This window comes from Schistocerca serialis, chromosome 9 (genome assembly GCF_023864345.2).
Source record: "Schistocerca serialis cubense isolate TAMUIC-IGC-003099 chromosome 9, iqSchSeri2.2, whole genome shotgun sequence".
NCBI classification, from domain to species: Eukaryota; Metazoa; Arthropoda; class Insecta; order Orthoptera; family Acrididae; genus Schistocerca; species Schistocerca serialis.
Genome location: NC_064646.1, coordinates 140,219,708 through 140,239,298, shown reverse-complemented (window position 1 = coordinate 140,239,298; position 19,591 = coordinate 140,219,708). Strand labels below are relative to the sequence as shown.

The 19,591-nt window shown below is 41.8% G+C and overlaps 1 protein-coding gene across 1 annotated transcript in view; it reads left to right on the top strand.

The window, feature by feature from the left end:
* The window catches only part of LOC126419423 (probable G-protein coupled receptor Mth-like 3), a 274,477-nt gene that overhangs the window by 200,385 nt on the left and 54,501 nt on the right, over positions 1-19,591 (top strand). The gene's annotated exons all lie outside the window — the stretch shown is intronic.

Sequence of the window (19,591 nt, the reverse complement as noted above, 5' to 3'; positions counted from 1 at the left end):
TCGGGTGTGATGGAGTCTTCAACATGCACAATTCGCATGTTTGGAGTGAGGATAACCCACATGCCACAGTTACCAGCGCTCATCAAGTGCGGTTCTTCGTTAATGTGTGGGTCGGTGTTGTTGGGGACTTTTTAATTGGGCCATATCTGCTACCTAGGCCATTAAACGGCAGGCACTATTACAATTTTCTAGCCAGAGCATTGCCAGAATTGCTGGAAGACGTCTCGCTCCCTACAACACAACGCATGTGGTTCCAACATGACGGGGCGCCGGCACACTTCAGTCGTCGTGTGCGTCGATTCCTGGACCGATGGTTCCCAGAAACGTGGATTGCTAGAGGTGGTCCTGTACCATGGACTGTTCGATCCCCAGATATGACCCCTCTGGACTTTTTTGTGTGGGGAGAGATCCGCAACCTTGTTTTCGCAACTCCTGTTGCATCAGAAGAGGATCTGGTTGCCCGGATAGTAGCAGCAGCAGGAACAATTCAGGATACTCCTGTGATGTTTGCTCGTGTCAGACAGAACACGATCCGACGGTGTAACCTTTCTTTGCGTGTCAAAGGCGCCATTTTTGAAAATGTACTGTAATTGGAATTTGGTTGTGTTAATGTGTTGTCTCATGGTCATAAAAAAAATAGAAAAGTGGTTGTTGATTTAATTAATTTGCCGCCAGAGCAATCTTCCTCTACCGTTTTAAATACTCCTCCTAGGAAAAAATGACATTAGGGAAAAATATTTGTTTATTTGTTTTGACTTCCCCTACAACCTCCCAGAGTTTGTCGGTTTAAATACTTTTCACCCTGTATACTCATATGTACTAGCTGAGTACATTTGGACACGCATGCGTGATCAGTGGAACTTTGCATCGCTAATTCAGAATAACGCAGCACTGCAACGTCGTATCCTTTCCAGACCGTAAGTGATATGTGTACCAAGTTTGGTTAAAATCAGATCGGTAGTTTGTATTTATAATACGTATGGATTTCATAGGCCAAGTTCCCGCAGGCTTCAAAAAGAATGTAGTTATTCCATTTTCAAAGATGGCACATTTTAACAGAATATTTACCGTACTATCACCTTACTAAGACGTGCATGCAAAATACTACCCACGACTCAACAATGCGTTTCGAGAGGAGAGAGAATAGTCTCATCACCAGAATGTCAAACTTAGCTCATGAAGTTAAAACGCTAAAAGGCCTACCAGTACATTTTTTGCGTTTATACAGTGAAATACACTCATGCTCATAAATTAAGGATAATTGCAGAATGTGGTCCACACAACGTGGCGCTACACAAAACTGGCGCTAATAGCATAGGCACATAGGGAACACACACGACACAGCTCTGTAAGTTGAGAAAACCGTCCTGAAACACATGAGCTACAAAACGCCACTGTTTCCTGCGCATGTACCCCGACATCAGTATGAGATATGATCCTAGGCGCTCAGTCCGGACCGCGCGACTGCTACGGTCGCAGGTTCGAATCCTGCCTCGGGCATGGATGTGTGTGATGTCCTTAGGTTAGTTAGGTTTAAGTAGTTCTAAGTTCTAGAGGACTCATGACCAGAGATGTTAAGTCCCATAGCGCTCAGAGCCATTTGAGATACGATCACCATGCACACGTACACAGGCCGCACAACGAGTCGGCATACTCTGGACCAGGTGGTCGAGCAGCTGCTGGCACATAGCCTCCCATTTTTGCATCACTGCCTGTCGGAGCTCCTGAAGTGTTGTAGGAGTTTGAAGACGTGCAGCGATACGTCGACCGAGAGCATCCCAGACGTGCTCGATGGGGTTTAGGTCTGGAGAACAGGCAGGCCACTCCATTCGCCTGATATCTTCTATTTCAAGGTACTCCTCCACGACAGCAGCTCGGTGGGGCCGTGCGTTGTCATCCATCAGGAGGAAAGTGGGACGCACTGCACCTCTGAAAACGCAGACATAATGGTGCAAAATGGCGTTCCGATACACTTGACCTGTTACAGTTCATCTGTCAAAGATATGCAGGGATATAAGTGCACCAATCATAATCCCACCCCGCAACATCAAACCACTACCTCCATATAGGTCCCTTTCAAGGGGTTGGTGTCTAGTATATAGGTCCCTTTTAAGGGGTTGGTATCTAGTTGCTGGTTCACGCCAGATGAAAACCCGGCGAAAATCACTGTTCAGGCTATACCTGGACTCGTCCCTGAACATAACCTGGGACCACTGCTCAAATGACCATGTACTGTGTTCTTGACAACAGGCTTTACGGGCTCTCCTGTGACCAGGGGTCAGTAGAATGCATTTTGCAGGTCTCTGGGCGAATAAACCACGTCTGTTCAGTCGTCTGCAGACTGTGTCTGGAGTCAACTGTTCCAGTGGCTGCTGTAAGGTCCCGAGCAAGGTTATCTGTAGTACTCCATGGCCGTCTGCGGGCTCTGATGGTGAGGTGTCGGTCTTCTTGTGGTGTTTTACACTGTGGACGTCCCGTACTGTAGCGCCTGGACACGTTTCCTGTCTGCTGGAATCGTTGCCATAATCTTGAGATCACACTTTGTGGCACACGGAGGGGCCAAGCTACGACCTGCTGTGTTTGACCAGCCTCTAGTCGCCCTAGAATTCTACCCCTCATAACGTCATCAGTATGTGTTCTTTGAGCCATTTTCAATACACAGTCACCATTAGCACGTCTGAAAACGTCTGCACACTTACTCGCTGCACCGTACTCTGACATGCACCGACACACCTCTGCGCATGTGGACTGCCGCCAGCGCCACCGCGCGACGATCGCAGGTCAAATGCACCTCATGCTCATACCCCGAGGTGATTTAAACCCGCAAACCGCCCACCAGAGCATTGTTTCACCATGTATCAGCATTATCCTTGATTTATGAGGATGAGTGCAGTATAAAGTCGCTGTGGACTGTGGGCCCATGCCTTACATTGAAATTGCCGACTTCCGTCAGCAGTCGTCCCATATTACACCGCTCACCCCACCAGATCGCGTTCTCCTGACCTGCTACGGCCTTCAGGAGTGTCAAGCTAACGTTTCTACAGATGTCCGAGGTTTTTGTGAACTGACGTGCCCGGGTGTTACACTGTAAGTGCAGCTATTGGCTCAACCACAATATTATCCGTTGATCCTTTAGTTTCCCTCATTTCCAAATGTGCTACTTGCATGTTGTCTACGTTCATCAGCCTCTAGCTTTTTCGTCAAAGATGTATTGAAAATTTATAATTAAACATCTGCTGCATAATAATTCTAAAAAATCGTTGAGAAATCTCGTTCAGTTGTCTTTCACTTGCTAGTTACGAATACCGTTACGTTTCTTCTCAGAAACGCCAGTCTCCAACTCTTCCAGCAAATAGAGATGACGTACTTTCTTTTCTATGTGCCGCATTTCTAAGTCTTATTCTATTCTTTTAAGGTTCAAATGGTTCAAATGGCTCTGAGCACTATGGGACTTAACTTCTGAGGTCATCAGTCCCCTAGAACTTAGAACTACCTAAACCTAACTAACCTAAGGACATCACACACATCCATGCCCGAGGCAGGATTCGAACCTGCGCCCGTAGCAGTCGCGCGGTTCCAGACTGTAGCGCCTAGAACCGCTCGGCCACCCCGGCCGGCTATTCTTTTAAGGGGATGGCCTGTTTCGTACGCATGGTTAGCAACAGTTGATTAATCGCAGTTACGTAGACTGAATGCATCTTTGTGTTCCTCGTATCTAATGGGAGACGAAAACCTACGGGACAATGTATTTCTATTCTATTTTATTGCACGAGCACTGCAAATGCGTTGTAGGATTTTTAGTTATTTTAAGCGCATGAGTTAAGTTTTAGAAACTGCCGATGAAGCACTGTCATGTATGGGACAAAAAAAAAGACCATTGGATGCTACCAGTTATTACTGTTAAAATATGACAATCGCTATCTCATATCCCTAAAATGGATGATATTACTGATAAACATTACGAGGATCGCCCAAAAACTAATACCCTACATTTTTTTCTCAGCTGTCAACGATATTGAGAATGTGAACGCTAGTTATGAACGTTTGAAGTTTTCTGAGTGCGCGCGCAAAATTTCCGTTTCCTCCTCAGACAGCAGTGGCGCCTCTAAGTCCATAGAATTCATCACTGCGGAGAAAGAAAGAATGAGGACTACCCACAAATGTATCTGCGAAGTTCGTGGCGTATCTGCAGGAGAACTGTTGGTCGCTGGGTACAGAGGGTGAAGACCTCAGAAGGAAGTTCACATTCACTGTCTTCATCTGATCAGAGCATGTAATTAGCTACCCAGTCAAAAACACTGATTTTTCCTTAAGTTTAGTGTTTTGTCCTCAACAGCCTCTATATTAACAGGATTACCTTTTCCTCATTTTGATTACTAATACGCTAACACTGTTCATTTTCTTCACTAACGGGTTCACAATGTGTTATTTCCAAGAAATGAATGGAGAAATTCTCTGTATTGGCAGACGAGTCGTTGCTGCATGTGCCTTATTTACTACAGTGTTGAACTCCTGACATACATTTGCTTCATCTGTGTAGTTTTCTCCTTTAAATTGTGCAAATGTTCCTCCCTAAATTTTTTATTAATCTTTTATTGATCTGTTCCAGATTCCTGGCAAAATCCATTACCTTCTTTCCCGTCTTTCGTCACGTTCTTCAAATTTGTTTTATCGCGTCTCCTGTCACGTGCTTCAATTTTCGTCCAGTCTTGTGTCACGTTATTCAAATTTTTTATCCTTTTCTCACTGTGCTCTGATGATACCTTCAGAATACTTTGCAAAATATCAGTGTTCCCATCTTCGGCATTACTACAGGAAGGGATTGAGACTGCAGATGAATCCCAGCATTAGTCTCAACAACACTAGCATGCAGAGAAAAATGACAAGGTACCTAGCCATATACTTGGCAAACGGTTAACATTCAACAAGCACGTAAGACTTGCAACTGAAAAAGCGACAATACTAACGCACGATGTTGCCACGCTAAACTCAGCTCACTACAGACAACCACTGAAGACGCTGCGAATGTATCATACAGCTCTCTTTGAGTCTGTTGCGAGCTTCGCAGCAAGTGCCTGGCCACATCGGATGTCACTCACGACGTATTTCTCAGAACTAACGGAGAAAACTGGTCAAGGTACACGAGAGAGCAGAGGAGCATATTTCAGAAAAATACGAATTAAATCTTTGGAAGGTTGAGACATGGCAAAGAGAAAAGTAGGAAACATCTGACAAGGATCGTCGGGTCTTCTCCTTCTTCCCGAATATCCAGGAACGTTTGAGGATCATACATGTTCACCCAAGTCTCGGTATGGTACATTTGCTGAGGGGCCATGGCCCTCGCCCTACACAGCTGCACCGCAAGTGATTCATTTGAATGTGGGGAACAGGCATCCCCCGACCACACAACACTAAAACGTGGGGCTCACACACACACACACATAACACCGATGACAGAAATCGAAGAAATAGAGCAATTATTAAGAGACCCAGATAAATGTTGCATGCCTAACCGGATTACTGATGAAATATCAAGTAGTCTGCACGAGACTTACAATCAGCAACGACCATATAAAAAATCGCGACCAGACGCAAACCCTACACCTCAAGATGATGCATGGGACAACAGAGATTCAAACACTGATATGGGAACAGATGGTGACATGAGCACACCAGTTTCATCAGATACAGATACATATAAGACATAGCAGCAGATCACATGACTCGAGCGGTCTAAGGCGCTGCAGTCATGGACTGTGAGGCTGGTCCCAGCGGAGGTTCGAGTCCTCCCTCGAGCATGGGTGTGTGTGTTTGTCCTTAGGATAATTTAGGTTAAGTAGTGTGTAACCTTAGGGACTGATGAGCATAGCAGTTAAGTCCCATAAGATTTTTTAAAAAAGATCACATGACTGTAACAAAACTACAAGTAATAAGTTAGTAATAAAATATTAAACGACGAATTTTCCTGTTTGTACAGAGTAAAACAAGTAATTCTTAATTTTTTTGCATCATTATTTTCAAACATGTAATTTGTTAATATGTAAACTGTATTAGATGCTAATCGTAAAACATGTGAATTTCATAACATTGTGTATAAACATACATATGAAGTATCATAAATCTTAACTACACAAAGATGAAAGCACAATATAGATAAGAAGTGCCTTTCGGAGAGACGAGGCTCAAGGTCGCCGTCCACAGAGCTCCTCTCCCACTTACGGTACGAGCAAATGGCCGAAGGAATTGTAATAACAAATACTACGGTTAAACCTCATACACAAACCACATAGAGTTAATCTCGCCACATAAGTACATACAGTTGTAAGTATAGTGCAACAGAATACGCTAACTCAGGTGAGACAGGCTCTAAGTGTTTATTGAAGCCCTCCCTCTTAAAATGACCAGGTAAATAGACCTCTTTTATCATCTGAATCTTTCCTCTCTTCTATTATTTCTTCCTAAGAACAAAGTAAGGTTTTTTCATTTCCCAGATTGTACTTTATGAAGCACATATTTGTAATTAACAATGTAATTATTTAAAAGATAAGAAAAATAACAGCACTGAGAGAATTTCGAGAAAAACACGAAATGTCTGTGTGCAAATTGCTACTAATTTTTAGCAGCAAACGACCCACCATAGTTACCAAGACTGTAATGTTAATAAATAAACAGATTGAAGCGCCAAAGAAACTGGTATAGGCATGCATATTAAAATACAGAGATATGTAAACAGAGAGTGTACGGCACTGCGGTCGGCAACCCCTATATAAGACGACAAGTGTCTGGCGCAGTTGACAGATCGAGAACTGCTGCTACAATGGCAGGGTATCAAGATTTAAGTGAGTTTCCACGTGGTGCTATAGTCGGAGCACGACCGATGGGACACACCATCTCCGAGGTAGCCAGGAAGTGGAGACTTTCTCGTACGACCATTTCACCAGTGTACCGTGAGTATCAGGAATTCAGTAAAACAATAAATCACCTACATAGCTGCGGCCGGAAAAAGATCCTGCAACAACGGGATCGACGACGACTGAAGACAATCGTTCAGCGTGACAGAAGTGCAATTCTTCTGCAAACTGCTGCAGATTTCAATACTGGACCATCGACAAGTGTCAGCGTGCGAAGCATTCAACGAAGCATAATCGACATGGGTTTTCGGACCTGAAGGCCCACTCATGCATCCTTGATGACTGCACGACACAAAGCTTTACGCCTCGCTTGGGCCCGTCTGAGTATCAGCGTGCGAACCATTCAATGAAACATCATCGACATGGGCATTTGGACCTGAAGGCCCACTCATGCACTCTTGATGACTGCACGACACAAAGCTTTACGCCTCGCTTGGGCCCATAAACACCGACATTGGACTGTTGGTGACTGGAAACATATTGCCTGGTCGGACGAGTCTCGTTTCATCGTTTCAAATTGTATCGAATGGATGGATGTGTACGGATATGGGGACAACTTCATGAATCCATGGACCCTGCATGTCAGCAGGGGACTGTTCAAGCTGGTGGAGGCTCTGTAATGGTGTGGGGCCTGTGCAGTTGGAATGATATGGGATCCCTGATGTGGTATGGATAGCTACGATGCCACGGCGTAAATACAATTTCTAAAGTTGGCACTACGGCAGACACCGACGACAGCGCACTCTAGCTGGAGCGGGAGAGCTCTACGAGCTCCGCTCCAGATTCTGCCCATTTCATCAAGAGCAGACGGCCGGGACACTTGGCACCTCATTGCAAAGTTATGTAACCGTTTATCAACTTGTTTTGGCCTATAGTAAACATCTACCATTTGACAAGCAGTAACGACGTGTTTTGCCTTTTCCTGCTCCTACTCACTTCCTTCGTTCGGCCGACCTTTCAGTTTACCGGAGCAGACCTACGCGCCGCCTTCCAGGCGGGATACAAAACCTGATACGTCTAGATACTATCCTGACCGGTGACGCATACGTGAGCATCCTGTCTGGTTACCTGTATCAATACATGTCCATTGTGCATTCCGACGCACTTGGACAATTTCAGCAGGACAATGCAACACTCCCCACATCCACAATTGCTACAGAATGGCTTCAGGAACACTCTTCTGAGTTTAAAAACTTCCGATGGCCATCAAACTCCCCAGACATGAACATTATTGATCATATCTGGAAAGCCTTGCAACATGCCGTTGAAAACAGATGTCCATCCCTTCGTACTCTCACGGATATATGGGCAGACCTTCAGTATTCATGGTGTCTATTGCCTCCAGCACTACTTCAGACGTTAGTCGAGCCCATGCCACGTCGTGTTGCGGCACTTCTGCGTGCTCGCGGTGGTTCTACACGACATTAGGCAGGTGTACCAGTTTCTTTGGATCTTCATTGTAATAATTTATGACCTTCTTTGGTTTGGGCTTGTAACGTCCTTCGGATCTTCGGTCTTGGCTAACACTCAGCGGTAGAGCAATGACATTGTTATTTCCTATGTATCGGTACACACGTTCCAAACAGAACATTGATGAACTAAACTCGAGACTTGTGCGATATATTCACTTCACCAAATGTCGTAATTAAATCGTTTATAATCAATGGTTTATCAGTTGCTATTTAAATATTAGTGATAAGTTCAAATTAATTCCAGCGACACCGAATTCCCTATAGACTGGTTGTAATCTCAAATTTATAATCAGTCGTAACAGTGTAATTAATTCCTAATGTCAGGGAGTTTCTATATAAGCGCCGAGCCGAGCGCTGCAGTCAAATATCATCGCAGCACGTTATCTCTATAAATAATATCGTAAAACTTGAATGATGAATGTATGAATTGACACGATATGCTGGTTTATTACCCAATATTAGTCACTTCCTAACAGAGACGAGAGGAAGAAGCTTTCTCAGGTGTTGGGGGAATTATAAATTATATGCTTCGTAACTATCGTCAAGTTCCATAGTCCATTAGTTATTACGAATGAAATTATCTATCTGTGTTCACTTCCTAAATAGTGTTAACTTCAGGTTATGTAATTAAAAGTAACTTCTGTCTAATATATGCAAGTCCTCTATCGGAATTCTAAATAACGTTTATTTTAAGTCAAATTGTTGTTTCACTGCGTCGTAGTAGGTCGCAATAATCAATTCTGGAAAAAAAAACAATCTAATTGCGCCTACATATACGAGCATTCAAAAGTTTGACCTGCTTAGGCTAACTCTCGTAACGTAGTGACAATGGATTAAATTATCCTTAGCCATTACTCACGAATCTCAAAGAGTACTCACACGGAGTATTCTTTGGGAACGTTGGTTCTACTTTGCGAATTTTAATTATAATAATTTAGCGATTTACTATGATTTTGAATTTTGAGTTTGATTTTACTGGAATCCTATCTTTCTTACGTATGTTAATAAATTACCAAGTATTAGATTCCTGATTCAATTACCACTCCGTCTACAGGCCACAAGTATCCTACCGGGACCATCCGACCGCCGCGTCATCCTCAGAGGAGGATGCGGATAGAAGGGGCATGGGGTCAGCACACCGCTCTCCCGGTCGTTTTGATGGTATTCTTGACCGAAGCCGCTACTATTCGGTCGAGTAGCTCCTCAATTGGCATCACGAGGCTGAGTGCACCCCGAAAAACGGCAACAGCGCATGGCGGCCTGGATGGTCACCCATCCAAGTGCCGACCACGCCCGACAGCGCTAAACTTCGGTGATCTCACGGGAACCGGTGTATCCACTGCGGCAAGGCCGTTAATATCCAAATAATAGTGTTAACTGGAAATTTGTTTGCTTGTTCATTTTTCATGGAATTTGGAACTTGTTTTGGGGAAATCTTTGGGAATTTTGGAGCTAATTTTTTATTTTCATTTCTCGTCCGAGGAAGTGGCATTACAGGTTCTTGCGGAAGAATGGGCTGTCAGTCATCACAGACATTCACACACCTCATTCAATGTGTCCCCAGCAGAGATCAAGCAGGCATAAAAGTGGAGGATGGACGCACCCCATGCTAATGTCTATTAATAGTTGTCTGCATGCTTTTGATCAGATAGTGTATGGCCAACACCGACTCAAAGGAAGGCCTCGGCGCTTGTTGGTTACGTCAGCTAGGCACGGCGAACGCCAGGTCTGTTGCAGGCAGAAACGCCTGGGCGTGCTTATCACTATAAATCTCTTATTTTTGGACAAAATGTTTGGTATTGTTTTGGATTCTGCAGTTTTATTTAGATGAAAGATTTTCTTACTATCGTAAAGCTACAAATAAAGATCATAGTTCTGTATTACTGAATCCTGTCGAAACAAACGTAGATCAATATGAGAAGATGCTTTGCCCCATTGCAAGCTTCGGAAATTTTACATTCAAGTAACTATATTTACTTGATCCATTTTGTTATAGAAACTTACCCCAACCCCCTTACAATGAACTCGTTTCTTTTATTTATTTATTTTCGTTTGACATCGTCACTAGAAATGTGTACTAATTTACAGGTGTAAATGTCCAACTGTTGCCAGTCATTAGATTACAGTCGTTTTCAACGAAAGGAATTCTAAACAGTAAACAAAATAGCTTCATACATCGAAAATACTGCTGAGCTTAAACTTTTTCAAACATGCACATTAGAAAAGATAAGCATTCCCTTCTTGCAACTGAAAGGAGAAATATTATAAGAAAAAAAAATTTATTTGATAAAACACGTATCTCTCTTTTGTCTCTTCTTCTGTCCCCCACCCCCTCCCCCAACGTGTACAGTCGCAAGATATTTCATGAACATTCAGTGCTCCTCACCCCATATTCAACCAAGATTCCTAAAGAAGAGCACCAATATGTTTACAGTTTCTTGTAAAAGCAACCCAGTAGAAACGTAACTTCCTCAGATTTACAAATAAGATGAAGAAGCACGAATTCTGTTGCTGCTGGACCACGAAGTTGTTTTTGTATGTCAATCCTTAAAACAGGTGGAAATTTAAGTTCAGGAGTACACTATTTGTTAAGAAGTGTAATGAATTGCACAACTAATTGATTGTAGAAATCTCCCAGAACAATGTGTGTTGGTCAACTATCACCAATGTTTCACATTTTCCTGTGTCAGAGAGGGAGACACCACTATTATGAATATGCCTGCAACAGACCTGGCGTTCGCCGTTGTGATGTTACAAAAATAAGAGTGATGTTGTTATTCAATGGAAAGTTGGAAATTGAGATTTAACTAACTGTTTTATCAATCACAATTGGCGTAAGAATCATGGATTGACCATTGTCATAAAATATTGCATTATGAGATGTGAATAGTTTTTACTTGCGGTTTCGCGTGGCTTGAGGCAGTCACAACTAGCGTGCTATTGATTAAGAAGTTGCGTTATCGTCTTTCTAATTACTTCATGATCGTAGATACGATCATACCCGGTTGTGAAGTTATTGTTATGACAAAAAAATTTCCTAAGAGACCAGAAAGTTCTTAAGGGCGCAAAAACAACTGTAACATCACACAAAAGAGAAATTCAATATTAAAGCTGATGCAAGAAGACGATAAAACAGTTTTCTTTTTATCAATGTAACACGCACATTGGACTGCTGATCTTGGAGTCTGTAATATTAGCAAAATGCATAATTAAAATGAAAATAATACTGAGGAGATAATAGAAATGAGCACTGCTAAATGATTCAGTATTCCCAGAACAAATATTTATTATAACTAAAACATATATCGTACCTTAAGCTTAATACTACAATGACGGTAGATTTTTATGTCCATATCATGTCCATTGAGCGCTCTTTTATATAGCCATTGTCCTCTTGAGTCGCTCGTGCTTCGTCACGGTAAGTTACAACAGTTCTTCTTCCTACACTTCACTCAAAACTTAGACGGAACACGTTTTTATTTATTTAGTAAAAATAATTAGATCAGACCGCCACAAATCTGCGTCCGTCTTACTCGAGAAAAACAGTAAAAGTCTTTTTAGCGCTCAAGGCTTCATTTGTTCTCCAGCGAACAAAATAGTGAAGGATCGCATATCCATCCGTACTTTTCTGTTTATATTGCCGCCCAAAGACGACGAATTACATTATTTAGAAAATTCCACCGTCGCTATGCGACGCCTCATTATACATTAATCATTATTTACAAACAAGTATTTGCCTTCTGGCTGAAAGTATTAACTACTCGTATTTCCTGTTTTAATGAAGTCAAAAATAGCGAATATCTCATTGCCTCCCATGAGGAGAGAGGGAATGCCGAAGGATTACCTCGATCCTCATGTCCTCATGAGATATTCGTGATTTTTGGTGTGACATTTACATAATGTTACTGGCGTACTATGTACTTAAATTGAAATTACATTTATAAAGATATATCAGATATTTATCATTTTTCAAAATAAAGTTTTTCATTCTTTGTTCATCAATCACTTCATTCCATAATACCAAGATTAACATTTATGTGTATATTTAAGTTTGGTCCATATTTGCTTATAACAATAAGTGAACGTTCATTTCGCACTTCAGGGGATAGAATTCAGAAATTACTTTCTTTTGAGCTTAACAACTAATACATGAGTACAGTGAGTGCTTATTTTCACTAAACTAGAGTGGACAATGTTCGAGCATCTGTTAACTCATTGTGGTTCAATTACAGTCTAATAACGTAGCACTACACTTCGTGATGCTTTCACTTTCTGTGTTAGCTTCTACGGCGTTCATCATGCAGTACATCTGTCCTTTCCACTGTGGTGCCAGGAATTCAAGTGGCTTCCCGGGTTTTTATTTACAATATGAAACAGAAGAAGTGGAAAATTATTAGTATGACTTACAAGCTACTGGATACATTTGTTAAGGATCGGGACTGGTCTGGAGTTTAGGGTCTTCCTATAGTGCACATTCATTTTCTTTGTCCATCAAGAGACAGGATTATAATTCATTTTAGCAGTGTTCAGGAGTGCCGGTATTAATGGCTTTAAGGTCTGAGTAATCTAACAATCTACTTCTCACTCATCTTGACTTCAACTCAAGAAAATCGCTTAATTTACATATGAAGATGTAGTCACACAAGTGTACAAATGTCTTTCCTCCAGTATGTACGATAGAAGTCATGGCGGTTAGCAGTTTAAAGTTTGGATTGTTTCGTCACCCACACGTCAGCCACTCACAGCGGCTGCACAGTGTTGCGTGAACTCCAACACTCAGTATCCGTTCGCGCTCAGGCTGTAACAGAGCTGCTGGTCGTCGATTGCTCCCTTTTTTTTTTTGTGAACTTCGTATCACACGAGTGCATCGATACAAACACCTTGCGCGCGTTTACCATCGGAGGAGCCGGACACTGAAGTTGCCTCCATACTTCTCTGTCAACTGCCTCCCATGAGGCTCACAGGTAAGTGACGACGAATGTTTTAGCTGTCGCTGCACTTAGAACAACACTGAACTTTGCGTTGCACCTGTTGTCGTAGCCTTGACTTCTTTTTTTACACTTGCAGTACAACACTACCACTAGTATACAGTGAACAGTTATTTTTATTATGCACGTCGCACTTTAGTGTGCATCTTCACACAGCATTCGTGCTTAGTTCCTTCGCCGATGGAGTTCATTTACAAAACAATCAATTTTGCACGTTTCCTCCACTGGTATAGAAAGACTTATATTCTACTATTTACAAAATATCACTTACGAGCTAATATTTACAATTAATGGTCACTCCTTTTGTTAAGTCCAGTAAAATGGAAATGTCGTGTGGCTAGGGCCTCCCGTCGAGTAGACCGTTCGCCTGGTGCAGGTCTTTCAATTTGACGCCACTTCGGCGACCTGCGCGCCGATGGGGATGAAATGATGATGATTAGGACAACACAACACCCAGTCCCTGAGCGGAGAAAATTTCCGACCCAGCCGGGAATCGAACCCGGGCCCTTAGGATTGACAGTCTGTCACGCTGACCACTCAGCTACTGGGTCGGACGTTAAGTCCAGTGAACAACTGCTTTATGAATGGACTCTTTATATCTCAAGATTTGCTTTCACTAGTGAACCTAAAAATATTCTTTCAAACTTTCTTTTAAGTGCTCATCTCCTCATTATGAAAACTACAGGTTTCGCAACACTCGTTGCATTTATTCTTTAGTGCACCCAAGATCATTTTCTACTGCCACGCAGCATATCTACTACTTAACGAGTACACATTTAACGCTGAATCTTTTTTTTTTCTTTTTGTGCTTTCCTTTGTGCTTGCCAAATTTTTTTTATATTTGAGGGCAGACTGGATAACAATAGTTCTCCCTCTTCGCTTCATGTACTCAGCAATCGTTCTCTGTTAAAAAAAAATAGGGTAATGCGTGTCTACTATTTTTTTGCATGAATGGAATTACCGACAGTTCACTGGGTTTACGCAACCGGTCCATAACAAACATTACCAAAGCTAGCGAAGTTCATCACGCTACGTGTCTCATTTCTCATAAGCACTGCTTTGCTTCGAAGCACACGTGCCTTTTACAAGTCGACCCTTGGTCTGGGTTAATGAACCAGGATCAAAAGGAACGGGCACAAGGAAAATGGATTTCATAAGAGGAGTGTCTTAGGAGACATTTTTGCAATAAAATCTGCATGTAAATAAAATTATCTTAATAAACATAGGCACATATATAAACTTCAACCTCCTTCCTTACAGCATGCTTTGCTACTTCTACGTCTTACTCAGGTTATAGTCAATATTAAGTTTAAATATCACTGCATTGCTTGTTCTTTAGATTAGCCTTCAATTAGGGTATTGAATGGTCGCTAGATTACACTACAGATCTTCTGAAGATCTTTACTTGGACTTATTTATGATACAGGTGGCTTGCTGTGTGGTTATTTAGTACCTCGATTCTACTGAAATCAATTCGTCAGCTAACATTCCTCATATACTCTTTACATTGGGCTCAGATCACAGGGAAATAGTTTACTTTCATAGCAATTAGTGGCCTCGTGGAGTACTTACGCTACATTATTGATGCTTCATGGTTTGCCTCTATTTGTACTGTATTTCACCTAACTTAGTTTACTACAGCTTATTGTCTCCTTGCGTGAACACATGCGGGTTACCATTTGTTTTTCCATTTAACAGCACGCTTTAACTGAACTTTAAGCTATTTCTTCTACTCCTGTCCACTGTCTGGACTGTTTGAACATGTACCCTTTTTTTTTAAGCAGGTAATTTGGGCTTTTACTACAGAACTTCAAGTACTTACATTACTAAAAATAAATCTATAAATATTCTTGTACCTTGAGAGAAGTGCTTATTTACGCATCCTCCTCCATTTCTCACCTTTACATATTTTATTTAGCTCCGGGCAATCACCTCGCAAGCACTTTTTTTCTTATTACTAACTTAAAATTAAATTGAAATTCTTGGTGCAACCCCAATTTCCTGCTTCAGCTTGTTGAAGAAATATCAGTTCATGTCCACCACTATAAACAATTTTTCGATACATAGCATTTAATACTTAAAGATGACATGTAGTAGCCGTTACCATGTAGTCAGTGCGCTGTTCAACACAATACTTATCATTAACAGTTCACACAAGGAAATTTCCAGTACGCAAGAGGCAGGAAACCGAAACAGATTCTATCTGCAGTTGAGGCTGTGTCTGTAAACTAACTCTTTGTTTCAATGGACCAGTCGCTCCCGATATGGAGCATCCCTGAGTCGGTAATGATAAAACTTTTGAAACAGAAGACACCTGTCTGAAGAGACATGATGACATCACATTGATGTTTGCTCCTGTATCAACAATGGCTGTGACAGGAATGTTGGCAATAGAAATCTTAATCGAAGCCTGGACCTGTTCATCATAAATGTCATTAATGTCTTGAGCTTCTAGGTCAGGTGCAAGGTCATCTCGTAAGTCGGTCTCATGGTCGTACCGTATCGCATTAACATACTCAGAATCAGAGTATTCGTTAGTACCCCCACTGGAACCGGCAGCGACCTCTAGGAGGCTGAAAGGCGCTGCCTCTAATTTTCCGCAGGATGTTTAACCTGTTTGTCATTCATGGCCTTAAGTGTTTGTTCCGTTTCATATTGGTGCTGGTTATGTGGTACAAATGCCGGTGTAAAGGGGTCAAATCCACTGGGTGCATTCACTTGTGAATAGAATACTTGAGAAGGCTGATGTCGCCCGATCTTTTGGTTGCCGGCAAAACCATTTCCTTGTGAAGGAAAGTTCGCATTTGGTGCCATTTGAAAATTGTTCCGCGGTCCTCTATTCTGTGAAAAGTTGTTCTGATGTGCTGGGTGGCCTTCGCCTTGCCCATGCCACTTGCTATTTTTCGACCTGTAACTTTGATTGTACACTGGCCCATTTGAAAAATTACCACTAGTTTGTGGAGAATTTCCATACTGCTCAGGCGCAGAATTAAAGGGTGGGTTTCCGTACTGATGTTGTACCTGGTGGTTGTAAATTGGGTGGTATCTCTGCTGATTACTGTAATTGGTTTTCTGCTTCCGTTTAAAGTTATTGCCGTTTGCGTTTTGATAACCGCTGGCAGGTTGGTAACAGCGGTCGCAGTAGCTCGCTCTCTCCTTGGGTGCATTGTTGTCCGCGTGCGATGCATTCTGCTGGCTGCCAGGGAAGAATTTGCCGCTGCCAACCTTGGAGCGCACATCCTCGCTAATTAAATCTAAGGAATCCAGCACAGAAAGGAATACATCCGTGTCTTCTTCGGACACATTTACTAATTTCTCTCTAATAGACACAGGGAGTTTGCTTTTGAGAATCATAATTACGTCCTTGGAAGAAATCGGAGAATCCCAGAATTTAATTTTTGCTAGATACTTCTCAAAGTATCGCCGGAGACTTCCATGCTTCTCATTGAAAATTTCCGCACCATACACCTCCTTCCTTAATCTTCGCTGTACCCCATTACTCCAAAATTTTGCCAAGAACATTTTCTCAAACTCTTCATAATTCCTACACGTGTCTACCATTTTCGTTCCCCATAATGCTGCATCACCAGAAATAAAGCCAGTGACGAACTGAATACGCTGTCTGTCTGTCCAGCTCCTGGGAAATATGCCGGAAAAATTCTTTAGGAACACGATGGGGTGTATTTCTCGCTTCTGCGGATGAAAAACAGGAAAAGTGCGATGCTTAATCACACTTTCCTCTTGCATTAAACTCACGATTGTGGGCGGATCATTTATTTTTCCTACTCGGGACTCAACAGGACTGTTGTTTTGCATGTAATCAGGCGGTGAACGATAAGGAGTTGACTGACATTCGTCACCGTCTAAAGAGTTGTTCCCTATAGTTTGCGTATGTGTGTGCGGATTTTCTACCCAGTTTCTCAGCATTCTGACTTCGTCCACTACTTGCTGCTTCCACTCGGGAAGATCCCGTGTAAGTGTCCTCCGAATCTGTCCCAATTCAGAAACTACTGTCTCCCGACTTACCAGGAGCAGCTAAGATTTCATAAGTTACATCCTTGACAGTCTCCCTAAGCTCCTCCCTGACCTTCTTTTCGATAAAAATATCTTTACCCTTTATCCATTCACTGTAGTGTTCCGACAATGCCTCCGCGTGTGCTTTCACGGTGCTCTTAACCTGTTCTTCGATATTGATTGGGTCTATCTGCCTCGACAGATCCTCTACTACACCTTCAATGTCAGATACTGCATTTCTAACTGAGTTTATTTCTTTGGTAGCTGCCTGAATTTTTGTGTTTAATGTTCCAGATACTTCAGCTATTTCACTTTTCACCTGTTTCTGCATTTTCTGAATTTGATCACTGATCTTAGTTTGCACCTCACCCAAATGGGTATTTAATTCAGCCGTAATTTCTTTATGCAGATCTGTTTTGATTGCGCCTAGCTCTGTTTTTAATGATTCGCTTACAGCATCTAGTCGGGCGTTAACAGTCTCATTTTGTGTTTTTATAGTCTCATTTTGTGTTTTTATATTCTCATTTACTGCGTCAAACTGTTGTTTCAGCATTTCCATTAACGCACCGAGGTCATTTGTAGCTGCAGCGGGACGAGTTTGGACTTTAGGGTCACTTTCCCCTGTTACAGACATGGTTAGTTCAGTTTCCACACGGGAACCTACCGTTCGCGATCGTAAAGGGTATGGAATACTATTAACGTCTTCACTCCCGTCTCCTGTTGTCACCTGTCTCTGTTTACTATCTGCCATTTTCGTCAGTAAACCACGTGCTACGCAAGGCTTTCGTCGTTTGTCAGTGACGTGGTGAGTCCGCTAAGAGCACCACTCTCGCGTGAGCAACAAATGAAATTCTATCTGGCAAGAAGACAAGATGGAACCTAACCGTTTCAGACAAATGAATGAAGATGCTCTTCACTGCAAATTGCGCACACTATCCACCATGTTGAAAATGCAATACAGGTATACTAACAATGGGGAGAAATAATTTCTATTATCAGACTACGAAGAATTTTACTTTGAAAGATAAAATAAAGCAGATTTTCTATAGCGGGAAGGAGATAGAAAGGATGTGGATCGACTTGGAAAAGCAACGTTGCTACTGAAGCACTACACTGCGTATGCAAAATTCTGACTTACTTTTTGATGGCTTGGTTACCGCTATGTTGTCTCAGCAAATTCACGTCTCTTTTCTTTTCTCTCGATAATTGAACTGCGTTATTGACCAGCGTATTTTACGTCATTCTCACAGAGAGATGATGTGTACATGAAACGACAGAACATATATTAACAAAAGCACATAGAAAATTTTCCAAGTATTTGAAGTAATTTTTGGTCAAGTCCCTGTTCGGGCGCCAAGTGTGATGTTACAAAAATAAGAGTGATGTTGTTATTCAATGGAAAGTTGGAAATTGAGATTTAACTAACTGTTTTATCAATCACAATTGGCGTAAGAATCATGGATTGACCATTGTCATAAAATATTGCATTATGAGATGTGAATAGTTTTTACTTGCGGTTTCGCGTGGCTTGAGGCAGTCACAACTAGCGTGCTATTGATTAAGAAGTTGCGTTATCGTCTTTCTAATTACTTCATGATCGTAGATACGATCATACCCGGTTGTGAAGTTATTGTTATGACAAAAAAATTTCCTAAGAGACCAGAAAGTTCTTAAGGGCGCAAAAACAACTGTAACATCACACAAAAGAGAAATTCAATATTAAAGCTGATGCAAGAAGACGATAAAACAGTTTTCTTTTTATCAATGTAACACGCACATTGGACTGCTGATCTTGGAGTCTGTAATATTAGCAAAATGCATAATTAAAATGAAAATAATACTGAGGAGATAATAGAAATGAGCACTGCTAAATGATTCAGTATTCCCAGAACAAATATTTATTATAACTAAAACATATATCGTACCTTAAGCTTAATACTACAATGACGGTAGATTTTTATGTCCATATCATGTCCATTGAGCGCTCTTTTATATAGCCATTGTCCTCTTGAGTCGCTCGTGCTTCGTCACGGTAAGTTACAACAGTTCTTCTTCCTACACTTCACTCAAAACTTAGACGGAACACGTTTTTATTTATTTAGTAAAAATAATTAGATCAGACCGCCACAAATCTGCGTCCGTCTTACTCGAGAAAAACAGTAAAAGTCTTTTTAGCGCTCAAGGCTTCATTTGTTCTCCAGCGAAC